General features: G+C 43.0%; 1 pseudogene; it reads left to right on the top strand.

The window, feature by feature from the left end:
• Positions 1–2,562: 2,562 nt before the first annotated feature.
• On the top strand, positions 2,563–12,159 carry LOC102874791 (annotated as a pseudogene).
• Positions 12,160–16,335: the final 4,176 nt, after the last annotated feature.

The following is a 16,335-nucleotide window of genomic DNA, read 5'->3' as shown; positions in this document are numbered from 1 at the left end:
TGTAGGATTGTTCTCTAGCCACATAGGACTCCACAGAGAAGTAGGAAGAGGATTTGAACAACAGAATGTTGAAACAAACTATAACTTAACAACTTGGATTCTCTGAGGTTTTTTAACTACAAATTTGGAAGCAAGGATGAAAGAAATAATCTGTAACCCCAAAATGATATCAATTCAAAATGTTTTCCCCCATTATCTGACATGATTGATTAGCCCTACTTTAGATATGAAGATAGCAATATACAGAATAAACAATTCTTGGATGAGAACATGTGTCATAGCACTAGAAAGAAGTGGGAAAGATTTGGGCCCATTTCCTATCTCTACTTAAGGAAAGATACTTACCAGATGGACTGACACAGTAGTGACAGCAATGGGCTGACATATATTAGAGATGATGAGGATGACACAGGCTAGGGCAGGGTTCAGATCTGCTGTTTAAAGGGTCGCTATGAGTACTCAAATTCAAAGGCTTATCACATCAAGCTTCTCTGAGGGAGAAAGATGTAACTGCCTGCTTCTTAAAAGATTTATAGTCTTGGAAACACTGAAGGGCAGCTCAACTCTGCCATCTAGGATTACTTCTGACTCATCCAGACCTTTTGATTAGCATAGTAATACTTAATCCACTGAGCCACTAGGGCTTCTTCCTATCTCCAGGTAGTTAATCATGTTGTTGTTAGCTGCCGCTGAGTCATCCCTGACCTCTGGTGAGCCATGTACAAAATGAATTGTGCCTGATTATGTCTCTCTTCATAATTGAGCCCACTGGCGTGACCATCATATACACTGAACGTCTTTGTAGCCTAGGGCTCTCATCATCCAACACCATTTAGAGCAATATTCTCTTGTGATTCATATGATCCTTACGGACTAATCTTTCAAAATTGATCACCAGACCTTTTCACCTAATCTGTTTCACTCTAGAAGGTACACTGAGACCCGTCCACTGTGAGTGATCCTGTTGGTATTTGAACTATCAGCAGAATCACTTCCAGCACAGTTTATACCAACATACAGCAAGGTCACCGAGGAAGGACAGAACCCAGTTCAGGCCAAGAAAGACTGTTTATTGAGGAGAAACTTCAGGGCTGGCTCTCAAACAGAAAACTGGCCCCCACCAAGTTTAAGAGCCAGTAAACGATAGTTCCCACCAAATTGCCCACCTGCATGGTCAGAAAAGGCAGTAAGTAATCCCTTAGTCAAACTATGACCACAGCCTGTGCTTTCTTTCCTAAATATGTTCAAGGATCAGATTCCTGGCAGCTTCCTCCCCCTGTGCTATTCTAGATGTAACAGTGTAGTCTGGATTTGATAACTTGACCATATTTAAATTAGAGCCCCTAATAAGATGGTACAATGTTGAAGCTGTGACATATTTCCTCTGTTTGACCCTATGACTCAGCCCCTGTGACAGACATTGGCCTATCCGTGCATGCATCCATCCCTTTACAGCTTGAAGTCCATTAAGCAGGACACGTAGAGACCATATAACCTTCTTTGCTGGGCTTCCACAGCATCTCATCAGCTCCACAGAAGGCATCATTCTCTGATGGCAATCATCTTAGATCCCTGGGTTACTGTTATCTGTTTTCAGGTCATTTGGGGAGACTCAGCCTAACAAACATATTTTCCCAAAGGGCTTTGCACCACTGCCATGGAGAACACAATAAAAATAAGAAAGGGATTGATACAAGAAAGATAAAGACAAATGAAGGAAGGAGTCATGGACCGTTAACAGTGGGATTTACTGAGATGGACTTGGTCCATGTGGAAGGTTTGCGGTAGGAAGACTCAGAGGCAGCACTCACTGTGTGGCCTGACTCCTTATATTGATAGAGAGCATTGTACTAGGGACCTAACAAAATTTGTTTTACCAAAGGATTGCTGCTAATTTTACAACAGGCAGTTTTTGTTTCCTTGCTGGCACATTCATGCAGGTACTCTAACTTGTAAGACCTTTATTTTTGCTTAAATAAAAAAAAGGGGGGGGATCAACAGTGAAGTCAGTGTTTGGAAATTTTAGGGTGTATTTTCTAGAGTCACACAGCAGTGTCTTTAGAAAGACCGCTTAACTTGGGAGGCACTAGAGAGCATTATGCTAAGTGAACTATCTCAGTCTCATGAGGACAAATACTGTATAAGACCAAGACCATTATTGTAGAACATATACAAGGGTCCAAGATGGGGAGGGGGGAGCAGAGGGGTGGGGATGGGTGGGAGGGTCCCATAATTTGATGGGTAGAAGGAGGGGTGGGTAAAGGAAAGGAAAAAGATCTGATGTGAAAAACGGTGTATATGAACTTTGTAAGTAAAGTAGTATAAAATTAAAATTATATATATATATATAAAAAGACAGACCACCAATGACTCGTATATGGATATGGAGCCCTTCCACAGCACAGTCTTCATTAATAGCTCTACACTCGGTCAGCCCAGCTCCTGAATGACTAGCTGTGTCTCTGTCACCTACGTCTTGCTTGCATTATCCCCACCTACAGAAGGTTTCATTGATTTCCCCTTGGAAATAGAAAGATGACTCTTAATTATCATCCTTCCCAAATGCCTGTTGAAAATGGGCAAAGAAATGACGACTTTCAAGGTATGCACTGCTTTGGAAAGTAAGAGAAAGCATCTGCTGCAGGAGAGACACTTTGAAGCATTTCTTTTAGATACAGTGAAGGTACAGTTGGACAGAGGGAAGATCTTCTGACATATGAATTAGTATCTGCAGAGGAACATACTGTTGCTTAACTAATGGGTGGAACTTCTTGTAAAGCTCCCCTGTACCAAACATCCATAACTCAAGGCCAGTAGTAGTCATGGAAAAGCTGTGAGCTTCTGAGCTGATGAGAGTTGAGTTCAGCTTCATCACTGGTTGGTTGAACACGCTGCTCATCCTTGGTTTGATAAAAGGGAGCTACTAAAAGGGAGTACTGACAAAAAAGAGTAAATAAAACGGTGTGGGCAAAGACCTAGCCAAAGTGTTAATTGTTGAAGTTTGCTGATTATTTCATGTCAGGCACTGTGCTAAAAAGAATCTTTCTTAATCCTTAGGAGTCCCTGGGTAGCACAAATGATTAACACTTTCAGCTGCTAAATCAAATGTTGGAGGGTCAAGTCCACCCAAGGTGTCCAGAGATGCTTTAAAGAAAAGACCTAAAAAAGCAAAAGAAAAGACCTGGGGGTGTACTTCTGACAAATGAGCTACTGAGAACTCTGTGAAGCTTGTTTGGGGGCCTTGGGACCACAGTCTTGGGTAACACCAAATTCAATGGCATAGCATAGTCCACAAAAATAATCCTTTATGTCCTATTTTGGTGAGTAACAACTAGAGTCTTAAAAGCTTTGTGGTGCCAATGAAGTGCAACTGCTGGTCTTACTTTGTTTAGAACAAAGAAGAGGGAAGAAAAGCAAAAATGTACCATGTGGACGTCAACATCCATGACTCTGAAGTCTTTCTAAAAGTGATCATGATAATGGATCCTGGTCAAAGTGGGGGGGAATGTGCAACAAATCTTAAATCCAAAACCTCCTCAGCCAGGCTTACTGGCCCAGTACCGACTGGTGGATCTTTCAAGGGTGCACCACTCAGTCACCCTTCACATTGGAAACACAGCTCACCTCCATGGGCCAGCTTTCAGCCAAACCACAGACAGGGCTACGAGGAGACCATCACCACCAGGGAGGCCTTCACTGCTTAGCATAACCAGCCATATCTGGTCAAAGGAGAAGCACTGACCAGGGATAAAACCCCCACAGCAGGAAAGAGTGAGATAGGAAGATTAGTGGGAAGGAGAGTTTCAAGGTGAAGTGGAAACAGTGTGATTACCTTGAGGGTTTAGAATTGTTACTCGAAAACAAATTGTGCCCAAATGGTTGACTGAAAAACCAATTCGCTTTGTAACTTTCACCTAGATCATTAGTTGTTTGTTTTTTTTTTAAAGAAAAATCCATGAAGAGTATTCGAGTTCTTCTACAATTTGCCAAGCAAATCTCCCAGTTCTTTCCAGACGATCCCTCACATCTCCCCTAAAAGAAAGAAACTCCAGAAAAGAAAGTTATGCTCCGGCTACAGTAGGGGGAGTTCCCCATCTAACATTGGTGTAAGGGGAGTTTCCTGGGCCTAATAGAGCACCAGAGTTCCCCTCGAGCTTGGTTCCTTAGCCAGTGTGGTCGAGATAGAATACATCCTGAAAGGGAATAAAAAACATGCAGGCAAGGCAGATGAATAGAGACAGGGTAAATGTTTTTAAGTAAGAAACACCCTCAAGAGAAGAGGTTAGATCTCTCAAAAGAGAGGTGAGAACAGATGTCCCTTCTCTCTCTCTCTAATTTTGAATGGAAATTTATCCTTTTGAATTGTCACTCTGTTAATAAAAAAAAAGAGTGACGTTGGAAGTGCATTTTACCCCGCAGACAAGTTGTAGAAACACATGTCCTCAGGTTAAGACCCAGTTAATAACAAGTAATTCACACCACCTGAGCGCATTAGAACACTTTGCTCTGCGGACCGCCACTGATAGAACTGCTGGTAGAACTTGGCTGGTGCCTGCGGGAAGGGCTGGTGTTAACATCTGTGGATTTATCTGCTGCTTTGATCTCATCCTCTGTTTCTCCCCCAGATCCTCATCACCGTATTTTCTATGTTCTCTCTTATCCTAACACTCAGTCACATACGGGTTGCCATGAATTAGATGTAATTTAAAAGCTGAATTGCTTTTGATCCTTGGTGAGTAAATTTTGGAACTTGTTCTTATTTCAATCATTGTTTTACAGATCAGGTAACTGAAGTTTAGAAAAGTTCACAAACCTGTCTGGGTCACAGTAAAGGGGGATTTTGCAGGAATTTGCACACACCGTGAGAGTTCAGAGCCAGTGCTGTCAATCCCTACGAGGTGTTGGTCCCTCTTTTGTGTATGGCTCCATTTACCCCTCACAATATCCTTTTTTGAGAAGTTGAGAAGTTGAATGAATTGAGTCTGAAACTGCTGGACACCCCAATTCCTGGTCTTCGACTTTATGCTCTTTTCCACCTCTTCACAATGTCATTCTGTTCCCCAGCTTTGGACTGAATTTCATTGCTACTAAATAGAGCACTTATTATATATAATGGAGGAGGACTTCACAAAAAATTAGATGATTCTGATATTTTCCGATTCTCAGAAGAGTCGAACTATTGTTTGCAAGTGATAATACAATACATTTTCTTTTGTTCTTTTTTTTTTTTTTTTTTTTTTGTAGAACGCACAGAACACATTGGTCTTCCCGACAATCTGATTGAAAAACATGACTGTTGGCCAGCCTCTGTCATCTACGTCTCCCCAGTTGTGAAAAGACTCATTGAGAAAAAAGCAGAGCTGGATTGTATGCAAGCCATCAAGCAGAGCCTGCAGAGGTCTATGCAAAACAAGTCTTTGAGCATCCTTCAACTGAATGTGGCCTCCTCATCCTTCTGATAACCTGGGGGATGACCTGGTGTCTGAGGACATGCTATCAGAGAGCACGTTCTCAACCTGGGTGCTAACACTCCGATGAACACGCCTTCCACCCTTTTCACAGAGCCTACACACTTTATCACAGATGCCAGAGACTGTCCTACCACAAACTTTAACAAGATCATCTTCCCCTGAAAGCCTAGGAAGAGGATGCTTCCACTGCTGGCCAACAAAGAGGAACACACCAGTGCTCAGCACACCATTTCTGCAGTCACCCCACAAGATTGTATGGCCATGAGTTCAACTTGCCATAAACAACGCTGCCTTTTAAAGGTGAACTTGACCCTGATCATGCAGATGTTAGCTGAGGTAAACCAGATCAGAATGTGGGAGGGTCATCCCCTCTAGAATCTGCTGTTCCAGGTTCCAGTTCCTTCCAGAAATATTTAAGATGTGTTAGTGAAACCCTACACAGAGAACAGAAATAGTACCATAATCTTAACAAAGGGAATTGAGCAGAAAGATTTATTAACCAGGTAACAACTGCAGAGAATACAGTTAGGATGACTAAGGCCAGAGAAACAGTGGGGACTATTGGGCTGATTAAAGGGTAGACACTGGAGAAAGGACCTATTGGGTCAGTTTTTGGAGTTCTTTGTTTGGGTGAAGCACCGCTGAGCCGGTGGTGTCTCTGATCTGGGAGGAGAGATCCCTAGGGCTGGAATTCTGACCTCTGAGGAGGGGGTGTGGTTTGATTGATTCGAGTATCTCTGAGGGAGATTAGGAAGTTGGGATGCACACATGTAGAGAAATGGCCAACAGGATCAAAATGCTTCTGGAAAAAATTGCCTCTGTTGGTGTGTAGAGAAGGCAATATTGGGGGTGACTGACTAATGAGATGTCTACAGAAAGAAAACAGGAAGCTCAAAGAGAAGGCGCTCCTCCAGTGGCCGAACTGGTTAAAAAGAAAGGCAAGAATGCAGAGTCCCAGCCCCAGAGACTGTCAAAGGGAAAAGAGGAAGACAAGAGACAATGAGCTTAATAACCAGCCCATAGCATTGAAACAGATGAGGGAGAGAACTGTATAAATGGAATATATGATTAGGTATTATTGGCATGACAAGAGTCCACAATAAGAGCTGCAAAGTCAAGTGAACTGGGGAGGAGGGACTGTATAAGAAAGAAAGAATTTTTTCCTCCAAAGAAAAAAGTGAACTGGGGGTGGAGGGGCAAAGGAAAATGTGCAAAAATGAATGAATGGAAATCCAAATTCTTTATAAACTTTCATTAAAATCTCGATTTAAAAAGAAGGCACCCCCCCACAAATTGGGACAAAAGAGACTTACGGTTTATTTATTTTTTTAATTTTTATTGTATTATTTTTACGTGTACCATCAAATCAGATCTGACTGGTACAGGAGGAAATTGCCCCTTCCTTCTCCAGCAGAGCATCTGGTGGATTTGAACCGTGTACCTCTGGGATTGCAGTGCAGCGTCTTGCCACTAGGCCACCAGAGCTCCCTGGTTTATTTTTTAAAATATTGTTGTTGTTGTTCTAAGGTGCTGTCGAGTGGTAGATGACTCATAGCAACCCTATGAACAAAAGGCCCAAGCACTGTTCATACATAGAGTTTCCCGGAGGCAAGCCATTTTGGAAGTGGATGCCACTCCTGCTTCCAGGCATTTTAAATGTGGGAATTATGACTTAAGAATTAGAGATTGACTTTCTCATTGTAAAAAAACCCAAACTCAAAACCAAAATTAACCAGCCCAGCAGGATTCAGCAGTGATCCTTTGCTCCACTTAGCACCTGGGCCTGCTACTGAGCTGTTTATCTCCTTGGAGGGTTTACAAAGCTGTGGTGGGACAAAAGTTGTCTCTTGAAGAGACAGAAGTATTTCTCCGCAGCATTTTGTTCAGGATTGCCTTGAAAAGACTAGCTAGCAGGGGAGTCATTATTGATGGAACTTCAGCTGTTATTTGTCAGACAGCAGCTAGAATTGGTCCAACTCTGGCTTGGCTCCAAATTAAGGGATCCTGTACAGTCCTCAGTCTCCCACCAAGAAAACATTGTTTCAAAAGCAAGATGGACCCAGTACTGCTGGGCAAACCCAGCTTCTTCATGTGTAGGATTTATGTTTTGTCTCTGATTCCCTTCTTGGTGTATCTTTTATTTTGAGCACTCATCCTTACTCAACTCTAGGCATTGGTCTCTCAATCTTTTCTGAAGTCAAAGCTGGTGTGAAAAAACTGGCAACACCACAGACTTTCTAGAAACATGGAGGCCCTTTGCTTTACCTGGGTTTCTTTAAAAAGCAGTTGATATTCATTCATCCTGACTTTCTTGTTGGTACAGAAGTTATTCAGTGCTAATGTCAGTTCTTTTTGAAAAAGTCAACTATGTTCTACAATTATATTCCCTTAATACATCCAAGAGTTTTCTCTAAATGGTAGACATTTGTGGGTACAGCTTTATAAAATTCACTGCTGACTGCTATCCATTTATACTGGGGCCTTTGTACAAATTAAGAGGGCTGGGGATCTGTTTCTAAATTTCAAACACTTGCCTGGAATGAATTTTTGGAGAAAATATAGGTGGGTTCCACTGAATCTGAGGGTCTATATTTTGTGCCTATTGGGCATTAATAGACATGGCTTCAGGTGATAATTCCTTCAACAAGAATATGAGTTTAATTCTTCCATCCTTTCATGGAAATTTATGGCCATAGTGGATTTGAGAAGAAAGAGATTTTAGAGCTTTATTAGAGTGTTAAGAATTTATAGAAGCTCAGGAATATTTCTTCCAGTTCCTCAGAGGGTAGAGATGTATGGTATTTTACCACGTATCTCACTTTATATAATTTTTTAAATAATAAGTGTTTAATAGTTTTCAGGAAAGCATGTACCACGTAAATGAAAGTGATCATTTTATAGATAGAATAGTTTGGCCTAAGCTATTCTCATCTTTTGTAACAACACAGATATCATAAATACCTTACAATGTGATAAAAATGTCTTTTTTGGGACTACCATAACCATCACCACCTAAGGCAATATATTAATTTTTTAAAAGTCTAATAGTACAAATGGTCATTGCAAAGAGAGAAGAGGAAGAAAAGACCAAAGTCAGAAGAGACTCTGAATATCGCACTGAAGTGCAGAGAAACCAAAGCACAAGGAAGAATTCAAGACACTAAAGAGCTGAATAGAAGATTACAAAAGGCATTGCGGGATGACAAAGTAAAATATTACAATGAAATGTGCAAGGAGCTGGAGTCAGAAAATCAAAAGGGCCAAACTCACTCAGCATTTCTTAAGCTCAAGGAACTGAAGAACAAATTCAAACCTCGAATTGCTATAATCAGGAATGCTTTAGGCAGAATATGAAATGATCCAGGAAGTATTAAAAGAAGATGGAAAGAATATACTGAGTCACTGTATCAAAAGGAATTGGCAGACACAGAAGAATTTAATGAAACAACATATGAGCAAGAGCCTATGGTGATGAAGGAAGAAGTTCAAGCTGCTTTGAAGGAAATAGCAAAAAATAAGGCCCCAGGAATAGATGGTATACCAATTGACGTATTTCAGCTAACAGATGCTGCCGTGGACGTGCTCACCAACTTGTGTCAAGAAATCTGGAGAACAACCACTTGGCCAACTGGCTGGTAGAGATCTGTATTTTTTCCCATCCCAAAGAAGGGTGACTCAACAGAGTGTGGAAGCTATATAATAATATCATTAATTTCACATGCAAGCAAGATTCTACTGAAGATTATCCAAAAACGACTGGAACAGCACATCAACAGAAAACTGCCAGAAGTCCAGGCTGGGTTTAGAAGGGGTCGTGGTACCAGGGATATTGTAGTTGATGTTAGATGGATCTTAGCTAAAAGGAGGGAATACCAGAGGAATGTATATCTGTGTTTCATTGACTATGCAAAGGCGTTTGACTGTGTGGATCACAACAACCTATGACTGACTCTGAGAAGAATGGGAATCCCAGAACATTTGATTGTGCTAATGTGTAACCTATACTTGGACCAAGAGGCAGTCGTCAGAACAGAGCAGGGAGAAACTGGGTGGTTCAAGATCAAGAAAGGGGTCCATCAGGGATGTATTTTGTCTCCATAGCTTTTTAATCTGTATGCAGAACAGATCATCTGAGATGTTGGGCTGTACGAGGAGGAATGTGGCATCAGGATTGGTGGAAGAATCATCAACAACCCATGTTGTGCAGATGACACAACCCTGCTTGCTGAAACTAAGGACCTGAAGCGCTTTCTGCAGAGGGTCAAGGACTGCAGCCCTCAATATGCATTGAGGCTCAATGTCAAGAAGACAAAGATTCTCACCACTGGACCAATTGGCAACATCAGGATGGATGGTGAAGAGATTGAGATTGCTCACAGCTTTAGTTTGCTTGGCTCCACAGTCAACACTCTTGGCACCAGCAGCCAGGAAATTAAAAGACATATTGTGATGGGAAAGTCTGCTGTTAGGGACCTTTCCAAAGTTCTGAGGAGCAATGGCGTCTCTCTGGAGACTAAGGTGCGTCTGATACAGGCCAGGGTCTTTTCAATCACTTGTTATGTTATCAGAGAGTTGGACAATGACTAGGGAGGATAGAAGGAGAAGTGATGCCTTTGAGCTGTGGTACTGGAGAAGAGTGTTGAGGATACCATGGACTGCTAGAAAAACAAACAGATTCATCCTGGAAAGGGTTAAACCAGGCGGTTCCCTAGAGGCAAGGATTCTGGGGCTTCATCTAACATACTTTGGACATGTTGTAAGGAGGGACAGGGTCCTTGGAGAGGGACATCATGCTTGGGAGGGTGGAGGGACAGCGCAGGAGAGGAAGGCCCTCTATGAGGTGGGTTGATTCAGTGGCTGGGATAATCGGGATGGGTGTGTCGGAGACAGTGTGATTGGCATAGGACAGAGCAGAGTTTAGGGCTGTTGTACATAGGGTCTCTATGAGTTGCAAGCGACTCGACCACACATAACAACAACAACAACAACAACAACAACAACAACAACAACAATTTCTTTTGAAGTGAATGATTCTTTTTGAGCCCTAGCTTAGAACCATAAATCTGACCAACAGAGATTTGACCAACCAGCCATGACTGTATTTACATGAGGACCATAGAGACTTCTGGGAAAGAACTGTCCCCGAAAAGATATAGTTGAACAAGATCCGTTGTACCCACTAATGAAGTTCTGGCCACTGGGGAATGAACCATGGCTGATTTTGAGTAGTTTGTAGTATCTAGTGCTTGGCTTTGTCTGTGGGCCCAGGCAGAAGCTCGTGTGTTTTTCTGTTGCTGAGCAAGTTTTATCAGAGCTTCCAGAATAAGACAAACTAGGAAGAAAGGCCTGATAATCTATGGAGGGGGGGGGGTGGGTGGGGTGGAAATCAGCCCCAGAGAACTCTTTGGATCTCAATGCTCATCCTATTGTGTATAGAACTTAAGGACAATATAACAATGAAAGTTAGATCTCATTAAGCATTGGGAAGGGGGTCACTTTTGCTAAAGTCCTTGAAAATACTAGGGTACAGGTGCCAAGTGGGGAAGGAGTATCTTCTTAACTTCACAACAGCTCACATCCCTTACTGCCTTAAGTAAGAAGAACCCAGGTCTGTGGGCCCTTGGTATGGCCAGCTTTGTTCTTGAGAAGCTCAGATCCATTTCTAATGCTCACAGAGATCCATGTGGATCCTTTCCCTGGTCAGCATGCAGGGTCTGGCATGGCACGTGGCTTATACTTCCTAATGTGATTTCACCTCTGTGTCCAAGCTACGGAGTTCTAAGCTATCCCAGATTACTCTGGGCGTGCTTAACTTCCATCTTGAAAAAGGCACTGGCTTTGTGCTGCACGTTTTCATCTCCTTTGCTTATGGAATTTTCTGCTTGGCAGGAAATCCATTTCAGTTAGTCTTCATGCTGTGGCAGATTTACGAACCATCAGACTATGTATTTGTACAGCCCGTTTCTGTTGCTCTGTAACTAAGGCCTGGTCCTGACACATACCAAGCAGCTGTTTTCGAGCACATTCTTTGGCTGCTGCAGACAATATGGTATCTGCCCATTTGTGAATTCCATGCGTGGTCTTAAATAGTTGCTGCTTAACTCTGGCAGCTCAAGGAGCCTGCTGATCATATTCACTTGGGCTGAAACTTGAAGGAGTCAAACATTTTGCAACCTCTCTCTGGTGGTCTGGGACTCTATCTTCACAGAGATTAGGCTTGATGCATAAAACACTGCAAGGAGAGTCTTCTCTGGGGTGATTAAGTAAACAAAGGCCCAGGCACAGATGTGGGCTAGCGAGATGCTTGGGCGTGGGCTGGGAGCCCTCCAGCTGCTATGGGTAGCTGAGCTGTGGCCTAACTAGAGGCTGGGGAGAGGTGCAGACTTCACTGTTGCTTTGCTCTGTAACAAGCCCAGCCAAGCACCATCAGCAAAACTGTTCTCTTCTCTAGCTCCACACTCCTGGCGCTGAGGCGTCAGGGACTCACAGTCTCTGCAGTCTTTCCATCTGGATAATCAACCAACCAAACCACACAGCTACAATCAAGAAGAGTTCGACTTGGAACGACCCCATGCACGTGAAAGCAAACCTGTGCTCTGTGGGGTTTCCAATGGCTGATGAAGCGGATATCCCGGCCTTTCTTCCTAGGTACCTCCGAATGGCCTTGAATTTCCACCTTGTTGGTTAGCACTCAAGCGCTTAACTGTGTCACCCAGGGATTCTTTGTCAGGATAAGGAGAAGTCAAGGCACATTTTCACCCCTGAATCTTGGGGGTGGGGTCCTCAGAGACACTCATGAGGCCCCAAGAGGAAGGGGGACAAAGCAGGGCCTAGGTGAGCCCCTTGTAGTAGAATTGCGCTGAGGCATCAGTCTGTCTCTGCAGAAACGTGAAGATGAGGAAGATTATCGCAGCCGTGCCAGCCTCCCTGTGTGCCAGAGGAGATGGAGACAGTGCTTTGTGAGATGTGGCTCGGCAAAGACTCACAGCCGCACAAAGCAGCCGTTCCAGTCATTTCTAGAAGGGGTCGGAAGCCTCCACCTTTTAGACCTGCTCACCACCATTAGGTACATTCTCTTTATCTGGGCTTGATGAGAGGGGACAGATTGAGAATCCAGGGAAGAGAAAGTGGTAGGAGTAATTAAAGATTTCAGAGTTACTGTGATCCAATGTGGTCAGAGCCAGACTGAAGCTCAGGCCTGGCCTGGGTCATCAAGGGATCAGCAAACCCTCCTGCTTCCCCCTCACCACCCCTCTCCACACTCTGTCTCTGTGGAGAAACCACATCTCCACCAGCTACTGCTTTTAGGCTGCTGTTAAGTTGACAATGGACTCGTGGAGACCCCCATGCACAATTGAACACAAACTTGATCAGCCTGGAGCCACTGCTATGACAGGCTCCAGATCAGATTGTTGTCATGCACAGAGTTTGTACTGGTTGCTTTTCGGATGGTCTTTCTCCCTAGCCTAAGTCTGAAAGCTCTGTTGAACTCTATTCAGCATCATACTTTGATTCTCTCATTGTCAGATAGTTGAAACCGACTCATAGCTGAGCCTCTAGTGGGTTTCCAAGGCTATAATTTGCACTGGGGCATTGGTGGATATTGTCCTACTTTCTCCTGTGGAGCTGTGGGTGTATTTGAACCACCTGAGAGACATGACTTTTGTGGTAGCAGTGCTACTCTTTACAGACTAACCCACCAGAACTCCCCGTTCAGCATCATAGCAATGCAAAGAACCCCTGTGAAGACAGTGGGGACAGCACATAAAGTACACTGACTTGGAATTAACCCCACGTCTTCAGTGTGAAAGGTGGAAATTATACCACCACTACCCTTTGTCATACTGCCAGCATAGTGTCTTTGGAGAAGGACATCATGGGTGGAGGGACAACATAGGGAGGAAGACCCTGGATGAGATGGATTGACTCAGTGCCTGGGGCAATAGGGGGCAGGTGTGTCAGAAACAGTGAGATTGGCTCAGCATAGGACAGTGTTCAGTGCATAGAGTTGCTGTGAGTTACAGGAGACTTGACGGCACATAACAACAACTACAACCTTTGCCTGCCCTTTCTAAGCCTCTATTCCTATGGTTTTAGCCAGGCTTATGATCTTCAGCAAGTGTACCAAGACCTCTTTGCTTCAAGCAAGCAAGGCTGTGTCATCTTCATAATGCAGATTGTTGATATGTCTTTCTCCAATTTTGATGCCATATTCTTTATAGAGTCCAGATTCTCATATTATTTACTCAGCGTATACATACTGAATAGGTGTGGAGAAAGAATATAATTCTGTTACACTCCTTTCCTGATTTAAAACCATACAGTATTCCCTTGCTCTGTTCAGACAAGAGCTTCTCTGTTTAGGTATAGGTTTTGCATGGGCACAATTAAGTGTTCTGGGATTTTCATCCTTCTCAGTATTACCCATAATTTGATATGATCCACATTTGCATAGCCAATAAAACATAACTAAACATTTCTCTGTCAGTCTCTACGTTAAGCCAAGATCTATCTTACAGCAGATGTCCCTCTTGCCACAACCTCTTCTGAGTTCAGTTTGAATTTCTGGCTGTTGGTTCTGTTTCAGCTGTTTCTTAATAATCCCCAGCAAGATTATACTTGCATGTGATATTAATGATTCTATAATTTCCAAATCCTCTTAGATCACTTTTTTGAGTATGAGAAAATATATGGACATCTTGCAGTCATTTGGCCAGGTCGCTTTCTTCCCAATTTCTTGTCATACATTAGTGAGAACATCCAGGGCTGCATGTGTTTGTTGAAACATGTCAATTGGTATTCCATCAATTCCTGAGCCTTATTTTTTTTTTTGCTACTATCTTCAGTGAAACTTGAACTTCTTTCCTTATTACCATTGATTCTTGATCATCTGCTACTTCCTGAAATGGTTCAATGTCTGATAATTATTTTTGAGACGGTGATTGTATTCTTTCCATCTTGTGCTCTTTCCTGCATCATGAAAGATTTTGCCCATAAAAATCCTTCAGTACTACAACTCAAGGCTTGAACTTGTTCTTCAGTTCTTTCAGCTTGAGATATGCTAAGTGTGGTCTTCCTTTCTGGTTTTCTAACTCTAGCTTGTTGCACATCACTTTATCTTAATACTTTGTTTTCTTGGGTTGCCCTTTGAAATCTTCTATTCTTTTCCTTTATTTCAGCTTTTCTTCCCTTTGCTTTTAATCTGTCTACATTCTAGTGCAATTTTCAGAGTCTCTTTTGACATCCGTGTTAGTCTTGTCTCTATTTCCTTTCTTTGTAATAATCTTCTGCTTTTGTTATTCCTAAAATAATAGGTCATGCGATTTTCTGACTCAAAGCTGCCAGTACCCATCCGTCTTAGCTCACTAATGCCTAGGATACAGACCTTTATGTGTTCTATTTCACTCTTGACAACTTCAAATTTCCAGAGATTCATACTTTACTCCACATTCTCTGGGGCACTATGGCATATAGGGAGCAATAGAAAGTCAGGCCCCTTGAAGAGTCTACAGATAAGGCTGAGAGAATTCTTAATTATTTGTTGAAGCATTTTTGTGGTGGCCACTTTGAAATCTTTCTAAGTTTAGAAAGAAAAGACAAGAAAGTGCTTCTAACACTGACTGAAGGAAGAGTTGAAATATCAAATAAGGAGATCAACGTAACACGGAATTGCACACAGCACAGGGTAGCCATCTTTGAGCAGCTATCCCAGTGCTACTGGGACCAGGGGACCCAAGGAAGCAGAAGCAGCACAGCAGCATTTACTGCAGCTGAAAAGACTTTGAAGTGGCATTGGGGCATCAAATAAGGAAATCATTAGAACGCAGGACCATAAACTGCACAGCAAGGCCAGCTTGGATAAATACTGCGTGATGTAGAACTCAGGATGGGAGTGACCGCAGCACTAGTGGTATCCACCCTGCTGAAAAGGTGCAATCTCCCCTTTGTCCCTCTCTACAACTCACCAGGTGGTGGGCAGTGTTTCCCTCAAACCTTTTAGCCCCTTCTCCTCTTAACTCCCGCGCTGCCCTACCTCCCCTCACTCTCCAAGATCCAGCTGTACTTCAGGCTGAAACCACACAGTCCTGTTTGGATCTAGAAGCTCTCAGAGTATTCCTCCCCAACCTACAGACTGTGCCACTCCTGGCCTACAATCAGCCGCCTGATTAAGGTGGCACCCCTCTGATGGAGGGGGGCACTCATCCCCTGTGGTGGCAAAGGCACTATCTTTAGCTAAGCAGACTAGCCGAGGCCCCTCGGAGACCAGCAGAAACTCTGTACCAGGCCAGGAGCCCCATTTTTTTTGACACACCCTCCAAATACTTTTCCCATAGCATGCATGCTTGTTTAATATTTGCATATTTGTATGTTTGCTTGTTTTATTATTTGCTCTTACAGGTACAGCCGCTAGTCTGTCATTTTGCTGTCCTAGGGTGACTTACATGTTGCCGTGATGCAGACAGCTATGCCACAGTTATTTCAATACCAGTCGGATCAGTCATGATGGACAGGTCTCAGCAGAGCTTCTGGACTGAGACAGACTAAGTAGCAGGATTGGCCACTCACTCCTAAAAATAACAGACCTTTGAAAACTCTTTGAATAACAGAGGAACATTGTTAGAGATGGTACTGGAAGTACCATATATGAGGCTCTCACTTTGGAAGATATTGAAGGGGGAAAAATGAGGAGAAACTGCTGTAAACATCCATCACTAATTGGATGGAATGAGAGCCATGCAAAAACCACACCTCATTGCAGTCAAATCAAGAACTGGTCCATAGCTGAAGTTTCTGCTGGTTTTCAGACACTGAATCCCATGGGATGTGATTGTCTATCCTCATTTGAAGCAGCCAGTGGACTCCA

Source organism: Elephantulus edwardii, unplaced genomic scaffold (genome assembly GCF_000299155.1).
Source record: "Elephantulus edwardii isolate Elephantulus edwardi_28Jun2011 unplaced genomic scaffold, EleEdw1.0 scaffold00233, whole genome shotgun sequence".
Taxonomy (NCBI): domain Eukaryota; kingdom Metazoa; phylum Chordata; class Mammalia; order Macroscelidea; family Macroscelididae; genus Elephantulus; species Elephantulus edwardii.
This window is presented reverse-complemented; position numbering and strand designations above follow the sequence as displayed.